Source organism: Oryctolagus cuniculus, chromosome 13 (genome assembly GCF_964237555.1).
Source record: "Oryctolagus cuniculus chromosome 13, mOryCun1.1, whole genome shotgun sequence".
In the NCBI taxonomy this organism is placed as follows: domain Eukaryota; kingdom Metazoa; phylum Chordata; class Mammalia; order Lagomorpha; family Leporidae; genus Oryctolagus; species Oryctolagus cuniculus.
In genome coordinates, this window is record NC_091444.1 from 46,747,010 (window position 1) to 46,762,419 (window position 15,410).

At 38.6% G+C, this 15,410-nt stretch overlaps 1 long non-coding RNA gene across 1 annotated transcript; it reads right to left on the bottom strand.

Annotated features, from left to right (window-relative positions):
- Nucleotides 1–548: 548 nt before the first annotated feature.
- LOC138844965 (uncharacterized) lies at nucleotides 549–14,819 on the bottom strand. The gene is made up of 2 exons (XR_011381496.1): nucleotides 14,163–14,819; nucleotides 549–820 (listed from the first exon to the last, which is right to left on the bottom strand). It is a non-coding gene; the product is annotated as an uncharacterized lncRNA (long non-coding RNA).
- Between the last annotated feature and the right edge of the window lie 591 nt (nucleotides 14,820–15,410).

The following is a 15,410-nucleotide window of genomic DNA, read 5'->3' on the forward strand; positions in this document are numbered from 1 at the left end:
GCTGGGCACGGCTGAAACTAAGAGCTGAGAACTCAATCCTTATCTCCCACATAGCTGGTTAGGTCTTTACCTAACTACTTGAGTCATCACATGCTGCCCACCAGGGCAAGCATTAGCAGGAAGTCAGGATCAGCAGCAGAATAAGGATATGAACTCGGGCAGGGATCCAAGCAGTGTTTCAATCACTACACCAAATACCTTCTCCTGCACTTTCATCTTTTGAATCAGTGTGTTGATTAAGCCAAGTTTCTGCAAATTGAATTTGTGTACAAATAACTCAAAGACCTTGATGAAAAGCCAATTTCCATGCAGTAGGTTTGGTATGGGGTTGGAGATTCTGAGTTTCTAGCAGTCTCCCAGGACCTGCTGGTGCTGACAGTCTCAGGAGCATGCTATGAGAAGCAGTCGTAAGCTTTTAAGCCATTGAAGTCCTATGTTTTTATGGTCTGAAAATTTCTGTATCTACTCATGAGCTGCTTTTCTGTCTGCCTGCATCATTCAGCATGCAGCTCATACCTTGAGCTCACAAAAAATAAGGTCACCAATTATAGTGGGACACTTTCAGATACAGAAAATTTATTTTGTCTTAATAAACTTTGAATAGAAAGAATGGATGCTGTTTTCTGCTTTCAAGAACTTTTAGCGAAAGGAAATGACAGAGACTACACTTTGCAAAGGTCAAGAGATTCACCTGGGGTTTCTACAGTTGAAGAACTTCATCACTGACTCTGTGGAATGTTGCGCTTCTTGGACTTGGAGCTGAAGTATCCATCACTGCAGAGATCTACCTTAAGCACGTCAGTTTTTCACAGGAAAGTTTCTAGTGGGAAAAAAAGATGAAATGCTGATCTCTGGTTAGGGATATCGCCACAGACCACAGAGTGTTTCAGACAAATCCTTAAGCAAAAATAAGAATATAGAATATATATCACAAAAGAAAGTATTAACAAAGTCAATTGAAAATACAAATAATTTCTACAAGTAAATTAATCGAGTTTTAATCAAGTAAATTATAGGTTTCTCAAGAAAAGATACATACCACTTAAAACTTTAAGCAAAGGAGAAATTTTAAGCATAAAATACATACAAAAGAGGAACTATATAGGAAATAGGTCAGAGAGGATTGAAGTGAGTAGGTGAACATCAACAGGCACAACATGTAAAGGCTCATGGAACTAAATGTTGAAACCTCATGTCGTCTCATGTTCAAGCCACATAATTTCTTTATACCAGAATCCCAAAATTCTATGCTTAATGAACAGACTATGGATAAATATAAACTTCTAGCTGGGCAAGTCTAAAGTAGGTGAAGTTGTTAAATATATATATATATATATATATATATATATATATATTTTTACTGATTTCACAGAATCTATATTTAAAATTGAAAACCAATATATTATCTGACAATATTAAAATATCTGATTTTCATTAGGATAAGGAACTTCTGTAAGTAGGAAAACATTGATTTGTACCACTTTATCATGTAATGATCTTTGAATTGTTTAATAATTTGGGAGCATGAAAGGCAAGGAACAGTTTGTATTTGTTCTACAAATACAACAAATACAATTCATACCAAATAATACAGGCTAATACATTCAATGGGTGATGATGACAACTTATATTCAGTAGTGCAGAAATTTTAAAATAATGGAAATATTTCAACATTTTCTGTTACTTAAGAGTTAGATTTTAAAGTTAATATAAATGATCTCTGGGGATAGAAATATTGCCATCTCCACATGATACTAACAGTATAATACATAGAAAAATGATAAGAGAAAAACAGTAATTTGGGCACTAATAGAAAGGATTAAAGATGATAATAGACATGATAGAAATAATCCCAAAGAGAATTCTAAATAGTTTCCAAGACATACTCAGTGCCTAACAGCTGGATCATATCTCCAGGAAATACTTATTTCTAATTGGATTCAGCCATGAATGTAGAAAGGCAAAGCCTTTAACACCATGAATCTTTCAAAGGGCCTTTTCCACTAACAACTGAAATGTTAGTCATATTTGATAAGAGATCATTGGCAATGTTGTGCTTTAAACTTTAAGATACATTTCTCTGAATGTTCCTGGAACATCTTTTGTTGCCTTTGGCCTTGGTATACCAGTATCAGCCTAGCTGTTGGTTTAACTCAAGAGAGGAGAGTTCCTTGATGATATCAAGATTCCAGTAGGTGGAAATTTGGGGTTACACTTATCACTACGGTTATTAGGAGGAAGAGGATGTTGATTAAATAACAAAACAGCAATTAAAAATGAATCTTAATGAAGAATGGGATGGGAGAGGGAGTAGGAGTGGGGCAGGAGTAGGGGTGGGAGGGTGGGTACGGGGGGAAGAACCGCTGTATTCCTAAAGCTGTATCTATGAAATTTGTATTCATTAAATAAAAGCTTTCTTAAAACAAATCAGCTCATTTAATTAGTAGCGGTTTTACTAAGGTTAGAAAGAGTTTTCAAAGCTCTACAATGAAATTCAGCAAAACACTGGAGCTATGTGCAGCAGGCAACTTTCAAGCTATGGTGAAGCTACTATCAGGCTTAATATAAGGCCTGTATTCACAATTTAAAATACTTTTTCTGGGGATTGCTTTTAAACTACAGATCCGCCTGCATCTCCATTCTGCAGGCAAGCAGGACACTCTTTGAAAACAGCATTGTGCAGTGTCAATCACGCCTTGTATACTTAAAACCACTGTGATTATCTGCATTTATGAGATCTGTGAACATGTACCATATAGGGATACAGGCACAATATAGGCAGCAGGAAATCTCTGTATGCAGATTTTCAATAGGAATGGCTCAGTGAGATAACAGTAGAAGGGAAATGTATCAATATCGTCTCACATTGGTAAGTAGCTACTTCTGACTCTTATCAGGTTTACAAATTTTTCAGCTGTATGGGACAGAATCACCTGAAAAGCTGTAATAGCTTGCTTGAACAAGGTAAGAAGGAGCTTTAAAAAAAAAAAAAAAAGCCAGTGCTGCGGCTCACTTGGCTAATCCTCCACCTGCGGCTCCGGCATCCCAGGTTCCAGTCCCGGTTGAGGCACCGGTTCTGTCCCGATTGCTCCTCTTCCAGTCCAGCTCTCTTCTGTAGCCCGGGAAGGCAGTGGAGGATTGTCCAAGTGCTTGGGCCCTGCACCCACATGGAAGACCAGGAGGAAGCACCTGGCTCCTGGCTTCGGATTGGTGCAGCACGGGCCGCTGCTCGCTGGCCGTAGTGGCCATTTGGGGGGTGAACCAACGGAAAAGGAAAACCTTTGTCTCTGTCTTTCTAACTCTGTCTGTAAAAAAAAAAAAAAAAAAAAAAATAGAAGGAGCTTTTGCAATTGATTAGAAGAACTACAGAAAGCTTGAGCTCCTTCAAATGAGTTATCTACATCTTAGGAAAGATAATGTGAGTATATGAGAGTACTTCAAAAGGTTCATGGAAAATGGAATTAAAAGGTAAGTTTCTTTTGGTGCAAAATTTTTTTGAGATCCATGCATACGAGGGGTCTTCAAAAAGTTTATGAAAAGCATGTATTATGAAAAAAACTGATGATGGTTTAAAAATTATTTGTACCAAAATGAATTTGTATTTTTAAAGTTTATTTGTGCCTTTGTATTTATTTGGAAGGTAAGAAGACAGAGAGAGGGAGAAAGAGAGAATGATCTTCCATCTACTAGGTCACTCCCCAAATACCCACAACCCGGGAAGTTGTGCCATCATTTGTTGCCTCCCAGGGTGTGCATTAGCAGGAGACTGGATTGAAAGCAGACACTATGATTTAGGATGAGGGCAACCTAAATACTGACTTAACCCACCACACCACAATACCAGCCAGGATAAACTTATTTTTAATTCCATTTTTCATGAACATTTTAAAGTACTCTTGCATGCATGTATATTTCCCATTTCGATGTAGATAAAAAAAGAAAAGAATAGAACATTTGGAATTCATCAATCCAGTCAGAGTAACAAGGAAGATAACTGAATCCCAATGCCTAGAAAATAAAGTATTTAAAAGTCGGAGTATCAAATTAAAAATATAGCAAGCAAAAGACTTACAATAGGCAGCATAATATTTAGGAAGAAGAACAAAGTTGGAAGACAGACTTCACTCTACTTTAAGACTTATTGCTAAGCCCAGAGCAATCAAGAAAAGGCAGTACAGGTAAACAAATAGACAAATAGATCAATGGAACAGAACAGACAACTCAAAAACAGATGCACACAAATTTGACAAAAGAGCAAAAGTAACTCAATGGAAAAGGAATAGGCTTTTCAACAAATGAAACTGGAACCATTTAGCAAAAATCCACATGTAGTAAATATGACTCTAGATATGACCTTTTACTCTTCATAAAAATTAACTCAAAATGGATCCTAGTCCTAAGTATAAAATGTAAAACTATAAAATTACTGAAAGAATGATGAAAAAATCTAGGTGACCTGGGTTTATTGATCATTTCATAGATACAACACAGAGAGCAAAATCCATGGAAGAATTGATATGTAATACTTCATTAGACTCAAACGGTACTGCAGTGTGAAAGATGTTAAGAGATGAAGATAAACCATATACTTGGAGAAAAGATTGGCACAACACAAATGTGATAAAGGACTTGCATCCAAAATATACAAAGAACCCTTGAAACAGAATAATGAGATAACCAAGAGCCCCGTTTATAACTGGGCTAATAAACTGAACAGATACTTTGCTAAAGGTGATATATAGACGGAAAATAAGCATATGAAAGATGCTTAACCTTATATTTCATTAAAGCATTATGAATTAAAACCACATTGGGATAGACACATTTATGAGACTGGCAAAAATCCACAACACTGACAACATCAAATGCTGGTGGGAATGTGAAGCCACAAGGACTGGCACTCACTGCTGGGAGTGTACAATTGCAGAGCCATTGTGGAAGGCAACCTGGCAGAGGGAGGGCATTTGCGGAAATGTGCTGCAGTTTCTATTCAATTTTTATGTAAACCTAAACTTGCTCTAAAAAATAAAGGGTATTTATTTTTTTACAAAAGAAAAAGACACCAAACTACTCCTGAAACAAGCAAAAAAGACATAAAAATACATGAAAAAGAAAAAGAAAAATAGAGACAAAGCCTTACACTCTGGAAGTAAAGTCATAGGGCAAGAAATTACAAGTGAGATAACATTGTAAAGTGAGTTTAAATGTCAATAGAACATGATTTTTAAAATTGAAAAACAGATACAGCAAATCCAAGATAAAATTTCAGGGAAACTCAATACCATATTACTTTCTTATCAAATCTATCAAGTCTTCAAAATTATGTGACTGTGCTATGTATGAATTCCAAAAATTCATTTGTCTATTGGCATACACTGCATTCATACTGAACACCAGTTTATATTATAGTAATTAACAGTCCAGGAGATGGGCCAACTTAATCTAATTAATGTTTCTTAGGGAATCATCTTCGTCAATTAATATTTAATGGTGTTGTATGCTACAAAGTATAATAACAGATTCACAGTTCCATGTTGTAGTGATTCTTGACATTCTATGAAACTTGAAGAAATGTTATTTTCCTGCTACACAGCATATTGGGAAATGAAAAAAAGAGATGAGATAAATTGCAGTTAATGATCTGAAGAGTCGATAACGAAGAGCTATTTTAGATATTGGCAAATGGCACAGTAGTTAGGCAGCTGAATGCAACTTCAGTGAATGAACCTAAGACCCTAGAGGAAAATTGCTCTGGCCTGAAGTGCTTAAAAGGACTCCAGCGAGTGCTTTCTTTGAGGAGGATTCCCTGGGCATTTGTTACAGAGATTTAGAATTTGTTACTGAGACTGACTTTATGACGGTAAAAGCCTTCCTTTTGGAAGGCTTGTTCTTTAATTGCTCATTAATTATGAGCCTTTCTGTTAACATGATTTTTTAAAGTTGAAATGGGAATAGTGCAAATTGACTCTCGAGTAAAATTGATAACTTTTTTTTTTTTTTTTTAAATTGATAACTCTTGAATTTGCCCTCTGTCTTTGGGAGCAGGAATACCTCCTGCTTCAAAACCTAGCAGTGGCAGCAAACTTAAATTTGTGGTCTCTGCCATTTCACTTCCTGGCTTTCCCAGTGAAGAAGCCTTCATTCTACTATGAAGCAGACAAAATGCAATGTCACCATGTTCCAGAGTCTAGAAGACACAGATGTTGTCATAGTTTCACTGTGGAATCAATGTCATTTGATATGAACATCTTCATCTGCTCATCTCAAAATTATCAGTTACTTCTTTCACCTCTAGTTTTTGAGAGAAAATATACACTCTCTTTTTCAACTCAGTAAGAGTCAAGGGAAATACCAATGAGATGCTATAGTTTGTGTATAGGATTGGCAAAGAGTATATTTTGCCAGAATTGAGTGTTGGTGAGGATGCTGATGGGATTAAAAGCTAGCATGTAACTGTGATAGAGATGGTAAACTATCGACAAAACTCCCGTGTTTTCTTTCAGGGTGCACAATTTTAGGTGGGAAGTGATTGCTTAATTAATGACTAGCTGCATTTTCACCTTTTGTTGCCATTGGTATGATCTTTAAACTAGTTCTTACTAGTTAAATTCAATGGACATCATTTCAAAGACAAAACCTTTAAGAAGCAGATATGTCCCCTGTGTGTTTATTTTCTTTATCATTCCACCAGCTGATTGCAGTGGATTCTAGAACCACAAGTTGACAAAAATCTAGATTTCTGATTTACTGCATGAAGGGGAATGAACAATACACCAGAAATGTTGTACTTGAATGTTTTCTTTGGATCTAATCTTAATTATAGCTTAGCCTATTCTATGTAACACACATTTTGGAGATGTACAAAAACTGAAAATAGATGTACTGTGCCATCCAGTAATTTCACTTTTTGATATGTTTCCTGGAGAAATATAAGTACCGTACAGGATGTCCACTGTAGCATTGTTTATAGCAGCAAAATATTAGAACCACATAAACATTAATCAATAATGGGTTGAATAAACAAAACATAATGTGCTCACAACTATTAAAATAAATTGATTATATAGTACAATTTGAAAGAGTTATGTGTTGTCATTAATAGAGCTCCAAAAGTTAAGCTTTTATAGAACAAAATTACAAAAAGGATAATTATGTCACCACTCATTTAATATGTGCAAAATTATACAATGTGTATATATTACTATGTATGAATACAAAAAGAAAGATATACTATTAGTCTTCAACTAGAGTTATGATCTCAAAGAATGGAAGAGGGGAAGGAAGAAGGTAGAAGCTAATTTGAGGCCAAGAAGGGTTACTTTTGGCTCAACTGTTTTATAGCTTTAGGAAAATGATATTTTTTTCTTAAGTATATTTTATTTGTATAGTAATCTTGAAAATAAATATAATGAGCAAAGGAGGGAGAAAATGTGATCAAATACTGGTGTGATTAAATAATGGGTGGTGGAAATAATGTCAGTGCTGTGGATTTTTCCAATTTCATAAATGTGTAACTACCTCAGTGTTGTTTTTGAGTCACAAAGTAAACAAAACAGAATACTGCTGTAGCAAATGATCAGAGAAGGATGATTTTTGTGGGAAGGGCTCCACTTTGAGGTGCTAACTGAGCTAAAGTCATTGGTGGTAAGAAGGAACCAGGTGTAGGAATATCTAGGGGAAGAGCACTATAAGCAGAATGGATGGTAAAATTACAGGTGATTTTTACGAACATACAATGCAAAAGATTCAGGAGAAGGAAGGCATAGTGTCTGGTGTTTGGACAAATTACTGTAAACCCAGAGGGGGAAAGAAAGAAACAGATGAAAGCCATTGTATAAATGATACACCAGTTATCGGTTATTGAATAAAATCACTCCAAGCTTTCTAGGTTAAAACAACAGCAATTCATGATTTTTCATGATTCTGAGGATTTAGAGGGTTGTTCTTTTGCCGGTCTTGCCTGGACTGCATCCAACTACAGGATGGCTGGGATAAGACAGCTGGGATGGCTGAATGACAAGGTCCCTTTTCATGTCACTCTTCACCCTAGCCATCTTCCTGGCACCATTAGGGCAATGCTCCAACTCAGCTAAGGTAACTTAAGATCTAGGTTCTGAAACACAAAATACCACTTCACAAAATATCCCAGGGTAAACATGCTCTTTTTAAAAAGAAAAGAAAAGATTTATTTATTTATTTGAAAGTCAAAGTTACACACACACAGATAGAGAGAGAGAGAGAGAGGTCTTCCATCCACTGGTTCACTCCCCAATTGGCCGCAACGGCTGGAGATGTGCCGATCCAAAGACAGGTGCCAGGAGCTTCTTCCAGGTCTCCCACGTGGGTGCAAGGGCCCAAGGATTTGGGCCATCTTGTACCACTTTCCCAGGCCATAGCAGAGAGCTAGATCGGAGCAGCAGGGACTGGAACCGGCGCCCATATGGGATGCCAGCACTGCAGGTGGTGACTTTACCTGCTACGCCACAGCGCCGGCCCTGTAAACATACTCTTGATGAAAGGAACTATAAATGTTGTCATTTGTTTTTGACTCGTTGTGCTGTCTTCTGGTCACAGTTGCTTACATTTTTTTCCATGTGCAAAATACGCTCACCATCTTCCCAAAGTCCCACTCACTGCAGTAGCAGGCTTGGTCAGCATCCAGAACCTCAGCATTTACATAAATTCAGAAGAGGATGAGGGCCTTTGAGGGCAGGTGGGCCTTCACCCTTCTCCTTCAAATCCTTGAGTGTTTTCCCACTGACTTGCAAGTAAGATTGTAAATTCTGCAATGTCCTGTATAGCACTAACTCTGTCCTGCCTTTCTGCTCCTCACTCACTGCACCAGGGGCGGACTCCTCCTCACTTAAGGCCTGAACCACAGCCCTCTCCTCTGTCCTCAATTTGCTTGCTGCTCCCCAGTTCCTTTCATGACTTCTCAGCATTTGTATCTCAGCTCCAAAGCCAGAGAAGCCAATAGCACCCTTCCTTTTCCCATCCACAGTCTGATTATGTTCCACTTTGTTCTTTTCCTTTCTTCGTATTATTTCTGATGATCTGAGATCACGTTACTTATCATTTTGAACTTTTTTTTTTTGTCTCTTGACTCTCCTGCCACTAGAAGAATGGAAGCTTGATAAGCAAGCTTCTCAATCTTACTGACTGCTGTCTACCAGAAAACAGAGCAGGGTGCCTAACCAATGTTCCACAACACACTGTGGAAGCTGTATTTGCATCTTGTGAATGGAATAAACATTTAAGGCCAGCCTTAACTTTCTCTCTCTGAGATTTTCTTCACAAAGCTCTGCATATATTTACGTTGTACTTAGTTTTTCAACAACTTTATTGAGATGCCATCTACACATCATGCAATTGATTAATTCCAAATGTTACATTTGGTGTGGTTAGTGTATTTATAGAATTATGCAAAAAACCCAACAAAGTTAGAACATTTTCATCATTCACAAAAGGAACTCTATGAGCATTAGCAGTCAAACCCTGTTTTCTTTTCTCAAACAACCATTAATCTAGGTTCTGTCTCTATAGATTTGCCTATTCTGGACATTTCATATAAATGGATTTGTACCAGGACGTATGGTCTTTTTTAACTGGCTTCATCCACTCACTATGGTGTTTTCAAAGTTCATCTATGTCATAGCATATATCAGCACTTTATTCCTTGTTATTGCTGAATGATATTCTATTGAATGTATATGCCATATTTAGTTTATCCATTCATCAATTGATTGACATTTGCATTGTTTTCAATTTTGAGTTATTATGACTAATGCCATTACATGAATTTATACATTTTTACCTAGATGTGTGTTTTCATTTCTTTTGGATATAAATCTAGGAGGGTAATTGTTCTTTTTTTAAAAAATGATTTATTATTTTATATATTCCCATTCTGTGAATTATATTTTCACATTCTTCAAAGTATGATATATGATTTGTACCACAAAATTTCTTAATTTTTATGAAGTCCATACTTAATATCTTTGTTGTAAGAATTTATCTTCATCATTAAGGTGGATGTATAGCATTGTAATGAACATGATATAATGGCCAATAAACGAATGAGTTCAATTCAGTTTATAATTTTAATAAGCAGCAAAAGACAATTTTTCCCAGGATAAATTCACTGTAGAAGAAACAAACATAAGAATACCTAAGCAACTATCTGATGTTAATTCTTTTTCAGTTGCCTTTCTCCCATCCAAGTACTAACCAGGCCCGACCCTGCTTAGCTTCCGAGATCAGACGAGATCGGGCACGTTCAGGGTGGTATGGCCGTAGACTCAGTTGCCTTTCTAAAAATTCACTAGAGCAACAAAATTTCTCTGGCCATTACCACAACTGAAACACTTACTGGACTTCTTTTTATACAAAATTAGCTTCTCATTAGAACTTTCAGGTCAGTTAAAATATCTTTTAATTAAGGAAGTTAGAATTCTGTGATATCTGATGGTCAGGTAGCTCAGTGCCATGTGTTCTTGTTCCTTCTAAAAATGTGCAGATAGAAAACTAAGATTTACTAGGCTCATAAGATGTGCCAGATGCTTTATAAGGCATTTTACTACATGGAAAAATAATTCATGATACGATCATTCAAGTGTAGCTCTGCAGTCACGAAATATAGCTCTCTACGTTTGCTAATTCCTGCAACAGGAAGTGAAGCATTCAACTTGTTAAGGAAAATGTCCTTAAGAGCATGCTATGTGCCAAGTCGTGTGCTAATTATTCCAATTGCAAGTTTCATCCAGTTATTCTCAAAGGGCTGGGTTTCTGAGGGATAAGGAGAAAATGTAAACAAACCAATATAAGAAAAATGTGACAGGAAAAGAGTGTGTGCAAGGCACAGGGAAAGGAACAAAACCCAGTGTTCGTAAATACTGGGTGCTTTATGTTAAGTTGTAAGTCAGAGAGTTCACAAATGAGGAATATAATCCTCAGGACAGGTAAGGAACTTGGAGAAAGTCAGGAAAACCAAAAAGTAACAGTAGAAAGTCAAACGTAAATCCCCCTGCTGGCACAACTGTTTCATTGCAGCCTGTCTTTAGGTTCCCAGAGCCTCCTTCAAGCTAACACTGCAGTGGTCAGAAAACTGCAGCCAGAAGCATCAGTCAGCCCATTAACTCATCTGCACATATCTGTTGGTTATTAATGTGTTCTCAACATAATTCTTTACATTTGGACCCATACTAATACACTCTCACACTGCAATAATTATTAGTAAAACGTGGTCACTTTTCGGGGAAGGCGTGTGTCATAGTGGTTAAGGCATGGCTGGATTTGAGACCTGACTCCACCTCTGATTCTAGCTTCCTGCTAATGTGCACTCTAGGAAGCAACAGTGAGAGCTTAAATACTTGGATTCCTGCTGTCTACACAGGAGGCGAAGATTGTCCCTGGCTCCTGGCTTCAGCCTGGTCTAGACCCAGTTGTCGTGGGCACTTGGGGAATGAACCAGTGGATGGAAGATCTGTCTCTCTAATGAATAATTAAAAAAAGAAATATGTAGAACCTCCTGAGACTTTTTTTTTTTTGACAGGCAGAGTGGACAGTGAGAGAGAGAGGAGAGAGACAGAGAGAAAGGTCTTCCTTTGCCGTTGGTTCACCCTCCAATGGGCGCCACTGCCGGCGTGCTGCGGCTGGCACACGGCACTGATCCGAAAGCAGGAACCAGGTGCTTCTCCAGGTCTCCCATGGGGTGCAGGGCCCAAGTACTTGGGCCATCCTCCACTGCACTCCCGGGCCATAGCAGAGAGCTGGCCTGGAAGAGGGGCAACTGGGACAGAATCCGGTGCCCCGACCGGGACTAGAACCTGGGGTGCCGGTGCCGTAGGCAGAGGATTAGCCTATTGAGCCACGGCGCCGGCCCTGACTATTTTTTTAAACACAGCATTTTAAGTGACACTTGCAAGGATAAGACTTGTGGCAAATTGAATCATTATTTTGCTCTTTTTCATGCCTTATACATCTACAACCATTATCTCTCTCTCTCTCTCTCCCCCTCTCCCTCTCTCACTCTCTTTTTAAAAGATATATTTATTTGAAAGAGTTACAGAGAAGGCGAAGCAAATGCAGAGAAAGGGAGAGAGAGATCTTCCATCCACTGGTTCACTTCCCAGATGGCTGCAATGGCTTGGGCAGAGCCAGGCTGCAGCCAAGATCCAGGAGCTTCATCCAGGTCTCCCACATGGATGACAGGGGGCCAAGCACTTGAGCCAATTCTGTTGCTTTTCCCAGGCCATTAGCAGGGAGCTGGATTGGAAGTGAAGCAGCCGGGATTCTAATGGGGGACCATATGGGATGCCAGTGTGGTAGGCAGCCGCTTTACCCACTGTGCCACAATGTCGGTCCCACCACTTGCTTTTTCAACACCAGTTACTGAATTGGGCAGAGGTCAGCACCCAGTCCTATTGACACTGGGTTTGACCACTGATTGTCTCTGAATGATGTCATGTGTGCAATGGTGAAGATGAGCTAAGGCTGATGATACACTGCCTGCTTTCCCATGGCAGGCTTTCAGGAGCACTCATGGTTGCTATTTGAAGAAGTTCTTGTAGCCGCAGCACCGGCAGGTTAGTTGGGCGCATCACACATGGAACCCATCAGAGCCCAGCATGTACTGCAGGCCAAACTCACCCCCAGTTATCAGATTCCCCATTGTCCTATAATTGCATGAGAAAGGAGCATTTAAGGGGTAAGCCATAGAGATTTTTATGGTTGCTATTTACAAGGCAACAGTTAACAGCAAATACGCCTCATTCTCTTCCTCATGGGGAGTTTGGAACTTAAGTACTCCTGATTCATTTATCCAATTTGTAACTCTACTTAGTTGTAACAAACTTAACAGATCAAAATTGAACACTTTGATTTCACCTCTTAACCTATTTCTCCTTTGGTATTCCCATCACAGTAAATGACACCATGACCCAGCCAAAAGTCTGGGGACTCATCCTTGGTCTTTTCCATTTCCTTACTCACCACACCCAAGCCATCAGTGGCTTTTCCAAGAATTTTCTAGGATTTCTTCATTTTTTCCCTTAGCTGTTCACAGTTTTAGATGTATGGGCAAAGCACTCTCTTTTGCTCATCAGAACACAACATAAAGAGTGAAAAGACCAGTCACAAAATGCAAACAAAAGTTTAAAAAGAGGCTAATTACCAAACAAAACCTGATAGGAAGCTAGAACACTGCTGTCCAATAGAAATACAATGTAAACCACATATATAATATTAAATTCTCAAAAGGTCACATTAAGAAAAGATAAACAAAAAATAATTTAAATAGCATATTTCATTAATCCAGCTTATCAAATATATGATAATTTCAATACATAATAAATATAACAATTATTAATGAGCATCTTACATTTTTCATCCAGTTTGCAAAATGTGGTCTTTGGGTTGCACTTACAAAGCACTTCAGTTTGGACTAGTTCCATTTCGAGTGCCCAGTGGCCGCATGTGACTAATTTGGCAGACAGCACAGGTGTAGAATCTATGCTTATGTCTCCAGAAGAAAAGAGCAGTGTAAAAGAAAAGTGGAGAGAAACATAAACACAAGAATCTTCATCTTCCTTTGTGTTCATGGTCATGGGACATGAAAGCACCTTGACGGAGGTTCTAATAGAGACGCCGGCAGTGGGGAGGGAGTCCTTTCCCTCTAGAGGGACTACAAATGGCAGGAACAATCTTACTTCTGTATAGTCATGATTTTGTAACTGGGAGATTAAGCAAACTTGACCTCATTATCCATTGACATGTCGTGTTTAATTCTATTATATTTTGATGGTTATTGATGTTCTAAAGTCCTAACTATCCAAGGCACAGTTTATTCTGATAGCTGACTCAATTCTCTGGGAAAATTGTGCTTCCGTGTGACAGAGTCTTCACCACCCATGCAATATTAACCCCAAAACTAATGAGTGAGAACAGAAGAGAAAAATCATGCAGGTGTACAAATTTACATGTTTGTCTTGAAGTCACAAAAGAGAAATTAAGCAACGAAGCTTAACTTCTAGTTTATTGCAGACGAAATTCTCAGCAAAGGATTTTTCTTATCTCTGAGAAACATTCGCCTTGTTCAATCCATTATTTTAGATATACCTGAGAGTGCTGTCCTTTCAGAAGAACAATTATCGCTGCAATCTTACCGCACTACTCGTGAGAGTCCTGCAAAGGTTATCCATTTCATAAATGCTTCCATCGGACTTCCTGCAGCTTTTTGTTCACAGAGTTCCTGATAAACCTCCTCCGAGAAAAAAGGAAATAAGGGAAATAATTATTGAGCCCCTAGAAAAAAACGTTCAATCGTTTGAGGTGGGAAAATGACTCGTTCTGAAAAAGGAGAAAATTAAACATGGGAGGCCCTCCGAGGCTGAAGGTTAGTGCTTAGCAAAGACAGGTGCTTTGAGAAGGCATGGATGTCCCGCTGAGTCAGGTTCTCACTCAACTGTCCTGTGACCCTGACCATAAAATCTGATATGGATTTTCTGAAAACAGGGAGTAGGATAAATAAAATCTGAACATGGGGTGAAACAACAACCACTGTAGCAGCATATTAGGAAAAAAGCAAAAGACAAAACCAAGAGGAGTGTATTCACTGTGTTAGGAAATTCAATCAACGATTTATAACACTTAGGGCGAGGACCCAGCACCATCAACCTAAACAGACAAGAAAAGGAAAGTAGCACCCTGGGCAAGCAATGGTGACCACAGAGCAAGCACAGGGGTGATGCTAATATGGGACTAAGCACCAGGTCCCAGTCACTCAACCCCCAGCATGAGCATGAGTGGGTGATAATGTGAAAACCAAGAGTGACTAAGCTAGCAGCTCAAGGGTAGCATAACATTTGGCACCAGAAGCTGAAGAACCTCCCAGATTTTCTGCCAATGGAAGGAAAGTTGTTCATCGATTTGGGAGCCCAGGGAGGGTACCACGTGGGAAGGGAGGGAGACACAGAGTAGACTTCCTGTTCTGATGTCCCCATCCTTACCACTTCATGGCCTGGAGCCCGCAGGCTGCGAGGCATCCTGCTTACACTTGTTCTGAGCCTTGGAGGAGTTTTCAAAGTTTCAAGATCTGACTTTCCCTTCGGCACTTTTTAAAACCTGCTTACCAATTTTATGGACTAGTTATTTCCTGTTGTATGTGATTTATAATGTGAAAGATCCCAGACAGTCTAGTTTATGGCCAGGAAGATGGTCCTACTGAGCTTTGGAATGGCTGTGACTGTTCTTTGAGCAATAATCTATAGCTCAGGCATTTTGGGGACGTTACATCCGAATCCAAAATTTGAGCTGAAAGCAAAAACAAGCACATTACTTTAAATTGAGTCTTATAATAACATTTTCCCACTTTTATTTCTTATTTCTCAATCTTTCTCCAGGTAGTTAAAAAG